At 48.5% G+C, this 18,033-nt stretch overlaps 1 protein-coding gene across 1 annotated transcript in view; it reads right to left on the reverse strand.

The window, feature by feature from the left end:
* The window catches only part of LOC138772188 (protein-glutamine gamma-glutamyltransferase E-like), a 53,783-nt gene extending 45,074 nt beyond the window's left edge, over positions 1-8,709 (reverse strand). Inside the window, exon 1 of the mRNA XM_069952412.1 lies at positions 8,697-8,709. The gene's annotated coding sequence lies outside the window, so the exon portion shown is untranslated. The remainder of the gene's footprint in view (positions 1-8,696) is intronic.
* Positions 8,710-18,033: the final 9,324 nt, after the last annotated feature.

Below are 18,033 nucleotides of genomic sequence, written 5' to 3' on the forward strand. Positions count from 1 at the left end.
GTCATCTTGTTGAACCGACACAAAGTGACGTACATAGAAACCCAGAATTTGGTTCACTCTTTCAACTTGTCCGTTAGACTGGGGGTGATGGGCAGAGGAGAAGTTCACTTTCACTTGGCGGTGGCAGAGAGCCCGCCAGAATTTGGATACGAACTGTGTGCCGCGATCTGACGTAATGGTGAGTGGTAGACCATGCAGGCGGAAGATGTGCAGAAAGAAGAGATTAGCTAGACGGGAAGCAGATGGAAGACCAGGAAGTGGAATGAAGTGAGACATCTTAGAGAACCGGTCGGTCACCGTCCAGATTATAGTATTGTCTGCAGAGAGAGGAAGGTCTGTGATGAAGTCCATAGCAATGTGTTGCCAAGGGGCTTCTGGAACCGGTAGCGGATGGAGCAGGCCTGGAGGTCTCTGCGATGAGGTTTTGTTGCGGGCACATGAAATACATGAGGACACAAAGTCTTTGACATCCCTCCGCAACGTTGACCACCAGTAGAAACTGGAGATAAGGTGCAGAGTTTTGTGTATACCCGGGTGACCAGCCAATAGGGAACTATGTACCCATTTGAGGATTTGTCTTTGAAGAGCTGGGCCAACATATGTTTTTCCGGGAGGTAGGAGACGAAGATCTGTAGAAGCCACAGGAAGTAAGCGTTCTGGTGGTACAATATGACGAGGAGTAGTGTCTTGTCCAAGAACATCTAAGGCACGGGATAAGGCATCGGCTTTGATGTTTTTCTCTGCGGGACGGAAATGAAGAAATTAAAACAAGAGAAGAAGAGAGACCAACGGGCTTGCCTGGAATTAAGGTGCTGGGCCGTCTGGAGGTACAGGAGATTTTTGTGGTCCGTAAAGATGTTGACCGGATGTCTAGCTCCCTCCAGAAGGTGGCGCCATTCTTCAAGAGCCAATTTGATGGCCAGGAGTTCTTGATCTCCAATAGTATAGTTCTTCTCGGCTGGAGAAAAGGTTTTGGAGAAGAAGCCACAGGTGCGAATCCTACCCTTGGCATCTTTTTGTGTAAGAACTCCTCCAGCACCTACGGAAGATGCGTCCACCTCCACGGAGAAAGGTCTGGTGGGATCTGGGCGTGACAGGATGGGTGCTGAAGCGAAGGACGTCTTAAGTCGTAGGAAGGCTTCTTCTGCCTCTGGTAGCCACACCTTAGGGTTGCCAGTCTTCCGGGTAAGGGCGACTATGGGTGCAACAAGCATGGAATAATGATGAATGATTTGCCGATAATAATTGGCAAAGCCAAGAAAGCGCTGGATGGCACAGAGTCCGATGGGGCGAGGCCACTGGAACTGCCGAAAGTTTAGCGGGATCCATCTGGAGACCTTTATTCGAGACAATTTATCCCAGAAAAGGGAGGCTGGATTGATGAAATAGACACTTCTCCAGTTTAGCGTACAAGCAATTCTCCCTGAGATGCTGGAGGACCAAACGGACAAGATTCCCATGAGAGTCCAGGTTGGGCGAAAAGATGATCATCTAAATACACCACCACACAGGCGTAGAGCAGGTCTCGGAAAATTTTGTTTACAAAATCTTGGAAGACGGCTGGCGCATTACAAAGGCCAAAGGGCATGACAAAGTACTCATAATGGCCATCTCGGGTCTTAAAGGCCAATGAAAATAGTGTATAGTCCTCAATTGAGCATTTTTACTTGCCCCTTTCTTACTTATCCTATTTCTTACTTGCCCCTTTCTAGGTTAGGGCATTTTTAGTTTAACCTCGGCTAGAACCAGTTCTCCGATTGTGAGCTGCACCTGTACACTTTTTTTTTTTTTAATATTTTTGGTATTAAAGGCCGTCTTCCATTCATCTCCCTTGCGGATGCGAATGAAATTAGAAGCCCCTCGTAGATCGAGTTTGGAGAAAATCTGGGCTCCTTGGAAGCGGTCAAATAACTCCGAGATCAAAGGAAGAGGGTATCTGTTCTTCAGGGTGATCTTATTGAGGCCCCTATAATTGATGCAGGGCCTCAAGGAGCCATCCTTCTTTTGCACAAAGAAGAAACCCGCTCCAGTGGGAGACGTGGACTTCCGAATAAAACCCTTCTGAAGGTTCTCCTTGATATAGTCAGACATGGCCTGGGTCTCCGGGACGGAGAGAGGATACACTCTACCACGAGGGGGAGTGGCACCTGATATGAGATCAATGGGGCAATCGAAGGGACGATGTGGTTGTAGGGTTTCGGCTTGTTTCTCAGAGAAAACTTCCGCGAAGTCCTGGTAGGCGGCCGGTAACCCTGAAAGTGATTTAGGAGAAACTGGAGTCGGAGGGCAGGGATGAGGCACCTGTATACAACGTGAGGGGCAGGCAGGACCCCAACGTAAAATCTCCCCAGTGTTCTAATTCAGAGTAGGTTCATGCCGTTGCAGTCACGGAAGTTCCAGGAGAACATTGGAAGAGGAGTGTGGCAGTACGAAGAATGTAATTTCTTCCTTGTGCAGAGCCCCCACCTGAAGAGTCACAATCTCACCGAGAGGTTCCCCAGTAACAGAGGAGATGCACAGGGCCTTGGGAAGGTGCTGTATGAAAAGTTGCCATCTTTGAACCAAATCGCATGAAGAAAATTGCCCGCAGATCCAGAATCCAGGAAAGCGGTGACCTGATACTGCCTGCTCGAAGGGGCGGTGATCAGTGCAGGTAGAGATAAACATGGAGAGGTAGTACACACCTAGGATGGCCTCTCCTCTGTAACCTAGGTACGGGCATTTCCCGGATGCTGAGGGCGCTGGGGACAGTTTAGGTGGATGTGGTCGGGACTGGCACAATACAGGCACAAGTTGAGTTCCCGACGATGAGTCCTCTCTTCCGGAGAGGACTCGGTCCACTTGCATAGGTTTCTCGGTCGTGGGTTGTGGCAAGGGAACAGGAGGTCTCTGGAAGACTGGTGCCAAACGTAAGGTTCGACGGCGAAGAGCCAATTCACATTCTTGTCGGACCTCCTCCTCTCTCTCAGAGAAGCGAACGTCAATACGGGTTGCCAGATAAATAAGATCTGTCAAGGAGGATGGCAGGTCTTGGCTAGATAGCACATCCTTGACATGACTGGCTAGCCGGTTCTTGCAAGTGGCGACCAAAGCGGCATTGTTCCAATCGAGCTCAGCTGGTAGGGTTCGGAACTGAACCCCATTTTCTCCTACGGAGGATTTTTCCTGGCGCAAGTTCAGAAGAGCAGTCTCTGCAGAGGAAGCTCGGGCTGGCTCTTCAAAAACACAGCGGAATTCGGAGACAAAGGCTTGAAGATTGGCTGTAACAGGGTCGTCCCGGTCCCACAAAGGAGTGGCCCAAGCCAAGGCTTTCCCGGAGAACAAGCTGATGATAAAGGCAACCTTGGACCGCTCTGTGTTAAACTGGTTGGCCATGAGTTCTATGTGCATGGAGCACTGCGTCACAAAGCCTCTGCACAACTTGGGATCCCCGTCATATTTAGAGGGGAGCGCCAGATGAAGATTTGGCCCTAAGGCGGATGCTGCAGGTTGCGCTGGAGGTGGAGACACGGATGCAAATGGAGGCTGAGGAGCCGCAAGAAGCCGCTGCATCATGGCGGAGAGTTGCTGGGACTGCTGGGCAATCTGCTGGCTCTGTTGAGCAACCACTCGGGTGATGCTTCGGATGTCTGGCACCTCACCAGGATCCATGGCCGGATCTAACTGTAACAGCTGGAGTCAGTGGATCAGTGTAGCCACACAAGCGATAGCACTTAAGCCGCACCAGGGAGCGGAGTCTTAAGGGGCCGCTGGTCTTCACCAGAGCCCACCGCAAAGCAGGATGGATTTGCTGCGGCAGGCGACCCCAGGTCGCTACCCCTGGCGCTACTTGCTTGTGTAGGTGGCGAGGAGAGGCGAAGTACAAGGACGTAAGGCAGTGATGTAATCAGGGACAGGCACAGGCAGAGAGGTCAGGGCAGGTGGCAGACAAGGAGAGAGTCAGGGGATGTGAGCATGGAACTGGTACACTGGGAATCACGGTAACTTGGGTAACTGGTAGCAGGAACGTTTTCCTCCTGCTACCAGTAAGTGAGAGGGACGAGTGGCGCACGGCACGGGCGGCCATAACAGGTTCCTGCATATGACACAGCCACTAAACCCACAGTGGCTGCCCATAGCAATCAGTCACAGCTCCCACAGCAACCAATCACAGCTTAGCTCCCACAGACACCAATCACAGCTCCATTCCCACAACAGCCAATGGCAGCTCCGCTCCCACAGCAACCAATCACAGCTCCGCTCTCACAGCAACCAACCACAGCTCAGCTCTCACAGCAACCAACCACAGCTCAGCTCTCACAGCAGCCAACCACAGCTCAGCTCTCACAGCAGCCAATCACAGCTCAGCTCTCAGCTATGGTAGAATGAAAGAGGTGTGATTGGTTGCTGTGGCCAGTTTACCCCAGGATATATATTTTAACAATTCTCCTGTCTCTATAAAAGTTTTGCGGTTGTTTTTAAGAAAACAACATTCCGACTGCTTGAAAGATATATTAAGACCGGCATAAAATATGAAACCCTCTAAGTTCAGAAGAACAAACTGGAATTCAGGGGCACCCATCACTGTGGAAAGCAATGCAAAATGATGTGCAAGATGGAGTCTCCTGTTCTACACAAGGTCAGGCAGTGTGGGACACATCAGGGCAGTGTGCAGCAGGGCAGTGCGGGACACATCAGGGCAGTGTGCAGCAGGGCAGTGCGGGACACATCAGGGCAGTGTGCATCAGGGCAGTGCGGGACACATCAGGGCAGTGTGCATCAGGGCAGTGTGGGACATATCAGGGCAGTGTGCATCAGGGCAGTGTGCAGCAGGGCAGTGTGGGACACATCAGGGCAGTGTGCATCAGGGCAGTGTGGGACACATCAGAGCAGTGTGCATCAGGGCAGTGTGCAGCAGGGCAGTGTGGGACACATCAGGGCAGAGTGCAGCAGGGCAGTGTGGGACACATCAGAGCAGTGTGCAGCAGGGCAGTGTGGGACACATCAGGGCAGTGTGCAGCAGGGCAGTGTGGGACATATCAGGGCAGTGTGCAGCAGGGCAGTGTGGGACATATCAGGGCAGTGTGCAGCAGGCTCTACTTCTCCCGTTTCAGATGTCGGAGTTACTGTACATGTTATATTATTATGGCCGTTGCTCTTTTGCTTGTTTTTTATCCGTCTTTCTTTGTTTCCGGCGGCAGTTTCCATAGTTGCGTTTCTCTTTTGGCGCTTTTATTTCTCCACCTGGGGGGATGTTTGGTGGTGACTTTTTTCTGTCACAATCTCTACTTTTCATTAGTATCATATTTGTCATATTTATTGGGAATAATATAGTTATATGGTAATAGACGGGCCGATAAATGTCCTCCGGTAGCAAGGGGAAATGATCGGGACCCCCCTCCCCCACTGCTGAGGTTCTGATTGGACAGTGACAGGAGCCGCTCCTCTCACTGACACTTGTTTCAGGGGTTAATGACGGGCGTCAGCGTGATTGCTACTGCTGCCCATCATTTGTCATGAGGACCCGTCTGCTGATAGCTCCACCTCCTTATTAGGTAAGTGCCCCTATTTGCTATGTGATCGGGCACAATCAGCTGAGTGGTTGGAGTTTGGCTGTTGGGTGGTCTCTAGAATGAGTGGGCAAATAAGCAGGTACCCTCTCAGCTCTCTGCCACGTGACCACCATGTAAGCTTCTCTCCTTGCTAGAGATCAGATCTCCTCGTCTAGAGATCAGTCAAGGTCTGAACGCTCAGAATCCGACTGACCAAGACTGCTGATGTAACATGATGATTTGTAGTCCGAAAGCCTCCGCTTGTGCAGAGAGTGCCGCGCTTTTATTGCATAACCGAGTATACAGCCGCAACCTCTTCACCTATGTGCTCCTTGTTTGGGTGGTGTTTCAGCTATATACTCACTTATGCAATAAAAGCTCGGGACTCTCTGCACACAACTGCATGCTGTTGGACTCTTCTACCCCCTGGCGTGCATCCCTACCCCCTAGCATGCGCTCCTACCTCCTAGTATGCGCCTCTAGCGTGCATCCCTACCCTCTAGCGTGCACCCCTACCCCCTAGTGTGTGTCTCTACCCCATAGCATGTGCTCCTACCCCCTAGCATGCGCCCCTACCTCCTACTTCCTAACATGCGCCCCTAGCATGCACCCTTACCCCCTAGCGTGCGCTCTTACCCCCTAGCATGCGCCCCTACCTCCTACTTCCTAGCATGCGCCCCTAGCATGCACCCTTACCCCCTAGCGTGCGCTCTTACCCCCTAGCATGCGCCCCTACCTCCTACTTCCTAGCATGCGCCCCTAGCATGCACCCTTACCCCCTAGCGTGCGCTCTTACCCCCTAGCCTGCACCCCTAGCATGTTGGTTCTGCAGTTCTTCTCTGGGTTTTGTACTAGCAGTGGTCCAGGTGCTCCCCCCCATATATTCTGTGTCTTCTGTTTTATGTTGTAAAATAGACTCCTCTCCAATCAGTCCTCTAACATAGTCCGTAACCTACACAACTACTGTCAGACTGCTACAACGTTCACCTTTACCGGCCATAACCTAATCCAGTCCAGAAAGCTATGACCTCCTCCATGGATCAGTGTGGGCTGCAATATTTACCCTAGAAATCACCACTAGCTCATCAGTCATGGAGTCCTGTCTACTGCTCGGAGCCATTGTGCCATTTTCCTCCTTCCTATATGTCAACCACAACGATAGATTGAGGGATGTGTGGATGGACAGATGGGTGGGTGGATGTATGGTTGTGTGCATGGATGAATGGGTGGATGGATGAATGTGTGGATGGAGGGACGGATGGAGGGATGTGTGGGTGGATGGATGTGTGGATGGATGGTTGTGTGCATGGATGAATGGATGGGTGTATGGATGAGTGTATAGATGGATAGATGGATGAATGTGTGGATGGAGGGACGTATGGAGGGATGTGTGGAAGGATGGATGTGTGGATGGATATATCTGTGGATGGAGGGACGGATGGAGGGATGGATGAATGTGTGACTGGAGGGATGGATGAATGTGTGGATGGAGGGACGGATGGAGGGATGTGTTGAGGGATGTGTGGATGGATGGATGAATGTGTGGATGGAGGGACGGATGGAGGGATGGATGAATGTGTGGATGGAGGGATGGATGGAGGGATGGATGAATGTGTGGATGGAGGGATGGATGAATGTGTGGATGGAGGGATGGATGAATGTGTGGATGGAGAGACGGATTGAGGGATGTGCGGATGGAGGGACGTGTGGATGGATGGATGAATGTGTGGATGAAGGGACGGATGGATGGATGTGTTGAGGGATGTGCGGATGGAGGGATGTGTGGATGGAGGGATGTGTGGATGGATGAAGTCAAAAATATCAAAAGAAAAACAACTAGGAAATATAATCCTAAGTAACCAGCTGCTTCTGGTTTGGCATCAATATTAAAAGCAATCGTCTAAAATCTCCACATCGTCCAAAAACCAAACACTTGTGTCTCCTCTTACCACAATATGTAACCCCCCCCCCCATGGATGTGTGGAAGGACCGGATGGATGAATGGTTGGTTGGATGTGTGGATGGACTAATGTGTGTATAGATGGATGTGGGGAAGGAGCAGATGGATGGGTGGATAGATGGATGGTTGTATGGATGGAGGTGTCGGTGGGTGTATTGATGAGTGTATAGATGGATGGGCGTGTGGAGGGATGGATGGGTGGATAGATGGATGGTTGTATGGATGGAGGTGTGGGTGGGTGTATGGATGAGTGTATAGATGGATGGGCGTGTGGAGGGATGGATGGATATGTGGGTGGATGTGTGGATGGATGGATGGTTGTGTGCATGGATGAATGGATAGGTGTATTTATGAGTGTATAGATGGAGAAATGTGTGGCCTGATGGATGTGTGACTGGATGGATGGATGTGTGGATGGCTGGATGATGGATGGATGTGTGGATGGCTGGATGATGGATGGATGGATGTGTGGATGGCTGGATAATGGATGGATGGATGTGTGGAGGGACGTGTGGATGGATGGATGGATGTGTGGATGGATATACTGTATCTATGGATGGATGAAGCCAAAAATATTAAAAGAAAAACTAGGAAATATAATCCTAAGTAACCAGCTGCTTCTGGTTTGGCATCAATATTAAAAGCAATCGTCTAAAATCTCCACATCAACCAAAAACCAAACATTTGTGACTCCTGTTACCACAATATGGAACCCCCCCCATGTATCATTCACGGGGTCCCAACGTGATACATGGGGGACATCCGGCAGCCGCCACTCCCTGGTGATTCTATTCCCTTTACTAATAATACAATGAATAGTCTGTTACCAGGATGCAAACCACCTACCTGTACCTGTACCTACCAGCTACCTGTAGCTTCCTATCACTGTCAGTATAGAGGATGTATATTACCTGTAGCTTCCTATGGCTGTCAGTATAGGGGATGTACATTACCTGTAGCTTCCTATGGCTGTCAGTATAGAGGATGTACATTACCTGTAGCTTCCTATGGCTGTCAGTATAGAGGATGTACATTACCTGTAGCTTCCTATCACTGTCAGTATAGAGGATGTACATTACCTGTAGCTTCCTATGGCTGTCAGTATAGAGGATGTACATTACCTGTAGCTTCCTATCACTGTCAGTATAGAGGATGTACATTACCTGTAACTTCCTATCACTGTCAGTATAGAGGATGTACATTACCTGTAGCTTCCTATCGCTGTCAGTATAGAGGATGTACATTACCTGTAGCTTCCTATCACTATCAGTATAGAGGATGTACATTACCTGTAGCTTCCTATCACAGTCAGTATAGAGGATGTGCATTACCTGTAGCTTCCTATCGCTGTCAGTATAGGGGATGTACATTACCTGTAGCTTCCTATCACTGTCAGTATAGGGGATGTACATTACCTGTAGCTTCCTATGGCTGTCAGTATAGAGGATGTACATTACCTGTAGCTTCCTATCACAGTCAGTATAGAGGATGTACATTACCTGTAGCTTCCTATCACTGTCAGTATAGGGGATGTACATTACCTGTAGCTTCCTATGGCTGTCAGTATAGGGGATGTACATTACCTGTAGCTTCCTATCACTGACAGTATAGAGGATGTACATTACCTGTAGCTTCCTATCGCTGTCAGTATAGGGGATGTACATTACCTGTAGCTTCCTATGGCTGTCAGTATAGAGGATGTACATTACCTGTAGCTTCCTATCACTGTCAGTATAGAGGATGTACATTACCTGTAGCTTCCTATGGCTGTCAGTATAGAGGATGTACATTACCTGTAGCTTCCTATCACTGTCAGTATAGGGGATGTGCATTACCTGTAGCTTCCTATGGCTGTCAGTATAGAGGATGTACATTACCTGTAGCTTCCTATCACTATCAGTATAGGGGATGTACATTACCTGTAGCTTCCTATGGCTGTCAGTATAGGGGATGTACATTACCTGTAGCTTCCTATCACTGTCAGTATAGAGGATGTATAATACCTGTAGCTTCCTATCACTGACAGTATAGAGGATGTACATTACCTGTAGCTTCCTATGGCTGTCAGTATAGAGGATGTACATTACCTGTAGCTTCCTATGGCTGTCAGTATAGGGGATGTACATTACCTGTAGCTTCCTATGGCTGTCAGTATAGAGGATGTACATTACCTGTAGCTTCCTATCACTATCAGTATAGGGGATGTACATTACCTGTAGCTTCCTATCGCTGTCAGTATAGAGGATGTACATTACCTGTAGCTTCCTATCACAGTCAGTATAGGGGATGTGCATTACCTGTAGCTTCCTATCACTGTCAGTATAGAGGATGTGCATTACCTGTAGCTTCCTATCACAGTCAGTATAGAGGATGTACATTACCTGTAGCTTCCTATCACTGTCAGTATAGAGGATGTACATTACCTGTAGCTTCCTATGGCTGTCAGTATAGAGGATGTGCATTACCTGTAGCTTCCTATGGCTGTCAGTATAGGGGATGTACATTACCTGTAGCTTCCTATCACTGTCAGTATAGAGGATGTACATTACCTGTAGCTTCCTATCACTGTCAGTATAGAGGATGTACATTACCTGTAGCTTCCTATGGCTGTCAGTATAGGGGATGTACATTACCTGTAGCTTCCTATCACTGTCAGTATAGAGGATGTATATTACCTGTAGCTTCCTATCACTGTCAGTATAGAGGATGTATATTACCTGTAGCTTCCTATGGCTGTCAGTATAGAGGATGTATATTACCTGTAGCTTCCTATCGCTGTCAGTATAGGGGATGTACATTACCTGTAGCTTCCTATCGCTGTCAGTATAGAGGATGTACATTACCTGTAGCTTCCTATGGCTGTCAGTATAGAGGATGTATATTACCTGTAGCTTCCTATGGCTGTCAGTATAGGGGATGTACATTACCTGTAGCTTCCTATGGCTGTCAGTATAGAGGATGTACATTACCTGTAGCTTCCTATGGCTGTCAGTATAGGGGATGTACATTACCTGTAGCTTCCTATCACTGTCAGTATAGAGGATGTACATTACCTGTAGCTTCCTATCACTGTCAGTATAGAGGATGTACATTACCTGTAGCTTCCTATCACTGTCAGTATAGAGGATGTACATTACCTGTAGCTTCCTATGGCTGTCAGTATAGGGGATGTACATTACCTGTAGCTTCCTATCGCTGTCAGTATAGAGGATGTACATTACCTGTAGCTTCCTATCACTGTCAGTATAGGGGATGTACATTACCTGTAGCTTCCTATGGCTGTCAGTATAGGGGATGTACATTACCTGTAGCTTCCTATCACTGTCAGTATAGGGGATGTACATTACCTGTAGCTTCCTATCGCTGTCAGTATAGAGGATGTACATTACCTGTAGCTTCCTATCGCTGTCAGTATAGAGGATGTACATTACCTGTAGCTTCCTATCGCTGTCAGTATAGAGGATGTGCATTACCTGTAGCTTCCTATCGCTGTCAGTATAGAGGATGTGCATTACCTGTAGCTTCCTATCACTGTCAGTATAGAGGATGTGCATTACCTGTAGCTTCCTATCACTGTCAGTATAGAGGATGTGCATTACCTGTAGCTTCCTATGGCTGTCAGTATAGAGGATGTACATTACCTGTAGCTTCCTATCGCTGTCAGTATAGGGGATGTACATTACCTGTAGCTTCCTATGGCTGTCAGTATAGAGGATGTACATTACCTGTAGCTTCCTATCACTGTCAGTATAGAGGATGTGCATTACCTGTAGCTTCCTATCACTGTCAGTATAGAGGATGTACATTACCTGTAGCTTCCTATCACTGTCAGTATAGGGGATGTGCATTACCTGTAGCTTCCTATCACTATCAGTATAGAGGATGTACATTACCTGTAGCTTCCTATCACTATCAGTATAGAGGATGTACATTACCTGTAGCTTCCTATCACTGTCAGTATAGAGGATGTACATTACCTGTAGCTTCCTATCACTGTCAGTATAGAGGATGTACATTACCTGTAGCTTCCTATCACTGTCAGTATAGAGGATGTACATTACCTGTAGCTTCCTATGGCTGTCAGTATAGAGGATGTACATTACCTGTAGCTTCCTATGGCTGTCAGTATAGAGGATGTACATTACCTGTAGCTTCCTATCACTGTCAGTATAGGGGATGTACATTACCTGTAGCTTCCTATCACTGTCAGTATAGAGGATGTATATTACCTGTAGCTTCCTATCACTGTCAGTATAGAGGATGTACATTACCTGTAGCTTCCTATGGCTGTCAGTATAGAGGATGTACATTACCTGTAGCTTCCTATCACTGTCAGTATAGAGGATGTGCATTACCTGTAGCTTCCTATCGCTGTCAGTATAGAGGATGTGCATTACCTGTAGCTTCCTATCGCTGTCAGTATAGAGGATGTACATTACCTGTAGCTTCCTATCGCTGTCAGTATAGGGGATGTACATTACCTGTAGCTTCCTATGGCTGTCAGTATAGAGGATGTGCATTACCTGTAGCTTCCTATCACTGTCAGTATAGAGGATGTACATTACCTGTAGCTTCCTATCACTGTCAGTATAGAGGATGTATAATACCTGTAGCTTCCTATCGCTGTCAGTATAGAGGATGTACATTACCTGTAGCTTCCTATCGCTGTCAGTATAGAGGATGTGCATTACCTGTAGCTTCCTATCGCTGTCAGTATAGAGGATGTACATTACCTGTAGCTTCCTATCGCTGTCAGTATAGGGGATGTACATTACCTGTAGCTTCCTATGGCTGTCAGTATAGAGGATGTGCATTACCTGTAGCTTCCTATCGCTTGTGATGGCGACCTCAGCCTTCCAGCATAACACTGTCCTTGGGTCAATGAGGACGATGACAGATAAACGTGGGAGAGATCAGTCAGAGCTCTGTCCTCGCCGGTGTCTTCATCTCAATCAGCAGCACATAATAATACACGTCCGTCAGTGCCGAGCATCTTTTGTGCAGGAAAACACAACCAGTCTAACTTGAATCTCTAGTACGTGATGAGATCAAATCGAGAACATCTTGATTATCCTGAGGTTTAATTCCCTCCCTTTGAAGTTTTTGCGATGTGTCATGTGACCTCTCTTGCATTTGCATTGTAAATAGATATTGGGGTGATCTATTCGCTATTGATGATCCCTTCATGAGTAAGCAGGATCTAAAACCTGTTACATAAACCTAGACTGGCAGCACAATACCCAACACCAGGCACCATGGATATATATGGGTAGTCGCTGGCTGAAGGAGAAGGTCCTACCTGGATATCCGTCATATAGAGGATCTATCTATGGAGGTACCAATAGAACTTAATTGGGCTTTTTTACTACATTTTATTTTTACATTTTTGCTCTATTAAATGTGGCAATGTTGCCCGTAATGGTTGTTTCTGCTTACAGAAGAATCTTTGGTTGGGTACATCATCTCCATCTAGACTAAGTTATGAGGTGGAGTTGGCCCAGTGCCAATGTAATATGCCCACAACTGCACGGGTTCCCCTGCAATCCATTTCTTATTTCATTATGGCCTTCTGTCTATACATTGGGACAATATGGCCCCGTGGTCGGACCTTCTTTGGTCCCTTAGCCACCTAGTCACAAACATGGCCCCATGCACTGTATAACTCAACGTGTTCCTTATGCAAGACAAATAATAATCAGGGGTAATGTTTAACATAAGCCCAGCAGCCTCATTGACTCCTTCCTTCGTGTGAGCTGTAATCGCTGTTACAGCTGCGGCTCTGCTCTCACCTCTTGCAACGGCCACGCTGTCATCTCTGGCCACGGCTGCTTGGCTCCCCTGTGGCATCTTCTCATCCTGGCTCATCATGTCCCCGCTCTGTCCGGCACGCTCATCTCCGTCTCCTAGGGCTCGCGGTGGCACTGTTTTAATTCAAAGGGCCAGCGTGCCCTGCATTATAATATCTAGCTCCTCCCTGACCTTGCTGGAGCCTCTGCATGTTTTCCGTAGTCCCAGTTCTCTGTGATTCCAGTCCGTGCTTCCTGACGTGTTCCTGCAGCCTGTGGTTCCATCCGTGAGACTTGCTGCATTCATGCCTGCCTATGTGTCCCCAGCTGCACCTTGCCAGCCACCACTAGCAAGCCAAGCCAGGGGTAGTGACCTGTGGTCCATCCCACCATGAGATGGGCACTGGTGAAGACCAGCGGCCCTTTAGATTCCGCTCCCTGGTGAGGCTTACACCATTATTAGCACTGCTACAGCGGATCCATGACTACAGTCATTACAGTAGGCTCCAACCATGGATCCCGGTAAGGTGCCTAACATTCGTAGGATCGTTGGAGTTCTCGCCCAGCAGTCACAGCAGATCCAGCAGCAGTCTCAGCAAATTCAGCAATGGTCCCCCGCCGTTGCAGCAGCATGTTCCAGCATATCAGGCGCCACCAGTGACTCCACCACCTCCGGCACCAGTAACATCTTCTTTTAGCCTGAACCTACGCCTTGCACTCCCGTCCAAGTATGGCTGAGAACCGAATATGTGCAGAGCGTTTGTATCCCAGTACACCATGCACATCAAGTTGATGGCCAATCAATTTATTATGGAGCGTCCAAGGTGGCATTTGTCATCAGCCTCCTTGAGGGGAAGGCCTTGGCCTGGGCAACACCATTATGGGAACAGGACGATCCGGTCACCGCCAACCTCCAGGCCTTCCTATCAGTGTTCTGGTGCGTGTTCAGGGATCCAGCCTGAGCCTCCTCTGCAGAGACCGCCCTCCTTAACTTGTCACAGGGAAACTCTTCTGTGGTTGACCATGCCATTCATTTCCGCACGCTGGCAGACGAAATGGATTGGAACAATGGCCTTTTGGAAGAATTGGAAGAAGGGCCTTTCTAGCTGTATGTAGGACGTGTTATCCAGCCGAGACCTCCCGACCTCCCTAAATGACTTGATCCATCTGGCCACTTAGATTGATGTCCGGTTCTCTGAAAGGCAGGAGGAGGTTCAACAAGATCACAAGCTGAACTGTCCTCAACGCACACTCTGGTTGGCACCAGGTTTCCAGAGGCCACCTATTCCTACGTCTCCGACAGTGCCCAAGGAGCCTATGCAGGTTGAGGGAGTTCGGTTGACACCAGAGGAGAAAACTCGTCATTGGGAGCAGAACTTGTGCCTTTATTGTGCCAGCCCCAACCACTTCCGCCTAAACTGTCCTCAGTGCCCACAGTGCTCGGGAAACTCTTGCACCTAGGTCCGGTAGGAGAGGCCTCCCTAGGTGTGAACGCATCCTCTCCAAGCTTGTCCTTGCCGTTACGGTTTTCACTCCATCTCGACAACATTTCTAGTCAACTGCCTTCCTGGATTCTGGCTCTGCAGCCTCCTTGGTCCAGAAGTGGCATCTCCTGTTGGTTCAACTTCCCAGACCACTGTCTATCCCCTCAGTCACCGGCGAGTCCCTCAGTGAAGCCATCCACTACCAGACCGAACCAGTGACCGAACCAGTGGGGGCGCTGCATTCTGAAAAAATCGTCTTCTATGTTCTGTCCAGCTCCTCTTCAGACATCTTGTTGGTTCTTCTTTGGCTGCAGCTCCATGCCCCCAACCGGGAAGATCTTGCGTTGTGGACTAGATTGCCCCACTGTCTGAAGTCCCCTCAAATCCGGCCTCCTTCACCGCCAGGCTCCTCCAAGCCATTGTATGGTCTTCCAACCCAGTATCAGGACGTTGCAGACGTCTTCTCCAACATCCACTGCCCTTAATCTCTGAGCTCGTTGTTCGCCTCCGGGGAGCTAAGATCTTCTTGAAGCTCGATCTCAGGGGAACCTACAACCTGATCAGGATTTGTGAGGCCAATGAATGGAAGACCGCTTTTAACACCACAGACGGCCACTGGTTATGCCCTTTGGCCTGTGCAACGCCCTAGTGGTCTTCCAGGAGTTTGTCAATGACATCTTCTGGGATCTGCTGTATATCTGTGTTGTGGTGTACCTGGACGATATCCTGATTTGCAGACCTGTGTAGCTCAGGTACGTGAAGTACTGCGACGCTTAAGAGCTAATTGCCTATAGTTGCAGAAATGCGTTTTTCATCAGTCCAGCCTTCCGTTCCTTGGCTATATCATTTCTGACCGTGGTCTGCAGATGGATCTGGTGAAGCTGTCAGCAGTTTTCCAGTGGCCACGAACCATTGGACTAGATTTTTGAGGTTAGCAAACTACTAGCGTCAGTTTATTCCCCACTTCTCCACCTTGGTCGCACCTATTGCGGCCCTTACTAAAAAGAGGGCCGAGTCCAAGCAGTGGCCCTTGGTAGCAGAACAAGCTTTTGCTAAGCTAAAATGCGCCTTTGCTTCTTCTCCTGTCTCGCCCAGATCCCACCAGGCCATTCTCAGTGGAAGTTGATGCCTCTGCAGTTAGAGACTAGGGGCCATTCTTACTCAAAAGGGCTCATCAGGGAAGATTTAAACTTGTGGCTTCTTCTCAAAGACCTTTTCTCTGCCAGAAAGAAATTATACCGGGTATACAGGGGTGTCAAACTCAAATACGCAGTGGGCCAAAATTAAAAAATTGGACAAAGTAGCGGGCCAACATTGATAATTATTGAAGAGCGCATGCGGTGGTCCTGGCTCTGTCAGTGGTGTGCGTCTCCCAGCACTGTGCACAAATAAATGATAAATTGCTATGATATGATTAAACCCAAACCCATGTAATAGCCAACCCCCCAATTTTGCCCCATGTAGTAACCAACACAAACAAAATTGCCCCACATAATAGCCAGCCCCCCAAGTGTCCCATATAGCAGCCAGCCTTCCCCATAGTCTCATATAGTAGCCAGCCCTCCCCCATAGTCTCTTATATAGTAGAAAGCCCTTCCCCATAGTCTCTTATATAGTAGTCAGCCCTCCCCCATAGTCTCTTATATAGTAGCCAGCCCTCCCCCATAGTCTCTTATATAGTAGAAAGCCCTTCCCCATAGTCTCTTATATAGTAGCCAGCCCTCCCCCATAGTCTCTTATATAGTAGCCAGCCCTTCCCCATAGTCTCTTATATAGTATCCAGCCCTCCCCATAGTCTCTTATATAGTAGCCAGCCCTCCCTCATAGTCTCTTATATAGTAGCCAGCCCTTCCCCATAGTCTCTTATATAGTATCCAGCCCTCCCCATAGTCTCTTATATAGTATCCAGCCCTCCCCATAGTCTCTTATATAGTAGCCAGCCCTCCCCATAGTCTCTTATATAGTAGCCAGCACTCCCCCATAGTCTCTTATATAGTAGCCAGCCCTCCCCCATAGTCTTAAATAGTATCCAGCCTTCCCCCATAGTCTCTTATATAGTAGCCAGCCCTCCCCCATAGTCTCTTATATAGTAGCCAGCCCTCCCCCATAGTCTCTTAAATAGTAGCCAGCCCTCCCCCATAGTCTCTTATATAGTAGCCAGCCCTCCCCCATAGTCTTATATAGTAGTCAGCCCTCCCCCATAGTCTTATATAGTAGCCAGCCTTCCCCATAATCTCATATAGTAGCCAGCCCTCCCCATAGTCTGTTATATAGTAGCCAGCCCTCCCCCATAGTCTCTTATATAGTAGCCAGCCCTCCCCCATAGTCTCTTATATAGTAGCCAGCCCTCCCCATAGTCTCTTATATAGTATCCATCCCTCCCCCATAGTCTCTTATATAGTAGCCAGCCCTCCCCCATAGTCTCTTATATAGTAGCCAGCCCTCCCCCATAGTCTTATATAGTAGCCAGCCCTCCCCCATAGTCTCCTATATAGTATCCAGCCCTCCCCCATAGTCTCTTATATAGTAGCCAGCCCTCCCCATAGTCTCATATATAGTAGCCAGCCCTCCCTCCCCCATAGTCTCTTATATAGTAGCCAGCCCTTCCCCATAGTCTCTTATATAGTAGATAGCCCTCCCCCATAGTCTCTTATATAGTAGCCAGCTCTCTCCATAGTCTCTTATATAGTAGCCAGCCCTCCCCCATAGTCTCTTATATAGTAGCCAGCCCTCCCCCATAGTCTCTTATATAGTAGCCAGCCCTCCCCATAGTCTGTTATATAGTATCCAGCCCTCCCCCATAGTCTCTTATATAGTAGCGAGCCCTCCCCCATAGTCTCTTATATAGTAGATAGCCCTCCCCAATAGTCTCTTATATAGTAGCCAGCCTTCCCCATAGGCTCTTATATAGTAGCCAGCCCTCCCCATAGTCTCATATATAGTAGCCAGCCCTCCCCTATAGTCTGATACAGTAGCCAGCCCTCCCCATAGTCTCTTATATAGTAGCCAGCCCTCCCCATAGTCTCATATATAGTATCCAGCCCTCCCCTATAGTCTGATACAGTAGCCAGCCCTCCCCATAGTCTCATATATAGTAGCCAGCCCTCCCTCCCCCATAGTCTCTTATATAGTAGCCAGCCCTTCCCCATAGTCTCTTATATAGTAGCCAGCCCTCCCCCATAGTCTCATATATAGTAGCCAGCCCTCCCCATAGTCTCATATATAGTAGCCAGCCCTCCCCATAGTCTTATATAGTAGCCAGCCCTCCCCCA

The sequence above is a fragment of the Dendropsophus ebraccatus genome, chromosome 14 (assembly GCF_027789765.1).
Source record: "Dendropsophus ebraccatus isolate aDenEbr1 chromosome 14, aDenEbr1.pat, whole genome shotgun sequence".
Classification (NCBI taxonomy): domain Eukaryota; kingdom Metazoa; phylum Chordata; class Amphibia; order Anura; family Hylidae; genus Dendropsophus; species Dendropsophus ebraccatus.